We start from the raw sequence: 2,323 nt of genomic DNA, 5'->3' as shown, positions 1-2,323 counted from the left end.
CCATGCTCTGTTCTGGCGTTGAACGCCAGACAGGTGCTTCCTCCAGGGTGTGATTTTTCTTCCGCTGTTTTTGATTCTGTTTCTAAATTTTTCGTTTATTTTGTGACTCCACATGATCATGAACCTAAGAAAACATGAAAAAAAAATAAAATTAGATAAATAAACATTGGGTTGCCTCCCAACAAGCGCTTCTTTAATGTCAATAGCTTGACAGTGGGCTCTCATGGAGCCTCACAGATGTGCAGAGCTTTGTTGAGACCTCCTAACACCAAACTTAGAGTTTGGATATGGGGGTTTGACACCAAACTTAGAGTTTGGTTGTGGCCTCCCAACACCAAACTTAGAGTTTGACTGTGGGGGCTTTGGTTGACTCTGCTTTGAGAGAAGCTTTTTCTGCTTCCTCTCCATGGATGCAGAGAGAGATCCTTGAGTTGTAAACACAAGGTTGTCCTTATTTAATTGAAGGATCAATTCTCCTCTGTCCACATCAATCACAGCTCTTGTTGTGGCTAGGAAAGGTCTTCCTAGGATGATGGATTCATCCTCTTCCTTTCCAGTATCCAGGACTATGAAATCAGCAGGGATGTAAATGCCTTCAACCTTTACTAACACGTCCTCTACTTGTCCATAAGCCTGTTTTCTTGAATTGTCTGCCATCTCTAATGAGATTTTAGCAGCTTGCACCCCATAGATTCTCAGTTTCTCTATTATAGAGAGGGGCATGAGGTTTATTCCTGAACCAAGGTCACACAGAACCTTAAAGATCATGGTGCCTATGGTACAAGGTATTATGAACTTTCCAGGATCCTGTCTCTTCTGAGGCAATGTCAGTTGATCCAGATCACTTAGTTCATTGGTGAACAAGGGAGGTTCATCTTCCCAAGTTTCAATACCAAATAATTTGGTATTTAGCTTCATGATTGCACCAAGGAAATTGGCAGCTTGCTCTTCAGTAACATCCTCATTCTCTTCAGAAGAGGAATACTCATCAGAGCTCATGAATGGCATAAGGAGGTTTAATGGAATCTCTATGGTCTCTAGATGAGCCTCAGATTCCTTTGGTTCCTCAGAGGGAAGTTCCTTATTGCTCACTGGACATCCCAGGAGGTCTTCCTCACTGGGATTTACGTCCTCTCCTTCCCTTACAGGTTCGGCCATGGTGATTAATTCAATGGCCTTGCACTCTCCTTTTGGATTTTCTTCTGTATTGCTTGGGAGAGTACTAGGAGGGATTTCAGTGATTTTTTTACTCAGCTGGCCCACTTGTGCTTCCAAATTTCTAATGGAAGACCTTGTTTCATTCATGAAACTTACAGTGGCCTTGGACAGATCAGAGACTAAGTTTGCTAAATTAGAGGTATTTTGTTCAGAGTTCTCTGTCTGTTGCTGAGTGGATGATGGAAAAGGCTTGCTATTGCTAAACATGTATCTTCCACCATTATTAAAGCCTTGTTGAGGCTTTTGTTGATCCTTCCATGAGATATTTGGATGATTTCTCCATGATGGATTATAGGTGTTTCCATAAGGTTCACCTAAGTAATTTACCTCTGCTATTGCATGGTTCTCAGGATCATAAGCTTCTTCTTCAGAAGACGCCTCTTGAGTACTGTTGGATGCAGCTTGTATTCCATTCAGACTCTGAAAAATCATATTGACTTGCTGAGTCAATATTTTATTCTGAGCCAATATGGCATTCAGAAGTGTACATGAACTGGTTATTAGCAACCATGTCAATGAGTTCTTGAGCTTCTGCAGGCGTTTTCTTTAGGTGAATGGATCCACTTGCAGAAGTATCCAATGACATCTTTGATAGCTCAGATAAACCATCATAAAATATATCCAGGATGGTCCATTCTGAAAGCATGTCAGAAGGACACTTTTTGGTCAGCTGCTTGTATCTTTCCCAAGCTTCATAGAGGGATTCACCTTCTTTCTGTCTGAAGGTTTGAACATCCACTCTAAGCTTGCTCAACTTTTGAGGAGGAAAGAACTTTGCTAAGAAAGTCGTGACCAGCTTATCCCAAGAGTTCAGGCTGTCTTTGGGTTGAGAGTCCAACCACACTCTAGCTCTGTCTCTTACAGCAAAAGGGAAAAGCATGAGCCTGTAGACTTCAGGATCTACTCCATTAGTCTTAACAGTATCACAGATCTGCAAAAATTCAGTTAAGAACTGAAACGGATCTTCAGATGGAAGTCCATGAAACTTGCAGTTCTGCTGCATCAGAGAAACTAGCTGAGGTTTCAGCTCAAAGTTGTTTGCTCCAATGGCAGGAATGGAGATGCTTCTTCCATGTAAATTGGAATTAGGTGCAGTAAAGTCACC

General features: G+C 41.7%; 1 non-coding gene across 1 annotated transcript; it reads left to right on the top strand.

Moving 5' to 3' along the window:
• Positions 1-1,858: 1,858 nt before the first annotated feature.
• On the top strand, positions 1,859-1,966 carry LOC112774312 (small nucleolar RNA R71). The gene has a single exon (XR_003188807.1). It is a non-coding gene; the product is annotated as a small nucleolar RNA R71 (small nucleolar RNA).
• Positions 1,967-2,323: the final 357 nt, after the last annotated feature.

Source organism: Arachis hypogaea, chromosome 18 (assembly GCF_003086295.3).
Source record: "Arachis hypogaea cultivar Tifrunner chromosome 18, arahy.Tifrunner.gnm2.J5K5, whole genome shotgun sequence".
NCBI lineage: Eukaryota > Viridiplantae > Streptophyta > Magnoliopsida > Fabales > Fabaceae > Arachis > Arachis hypogaea.
The sequence above is the reverse complement of the archived record's forward strand: the minus strand, read 5'-3'. Positions and strand labels throughout refer to the sequence as shown.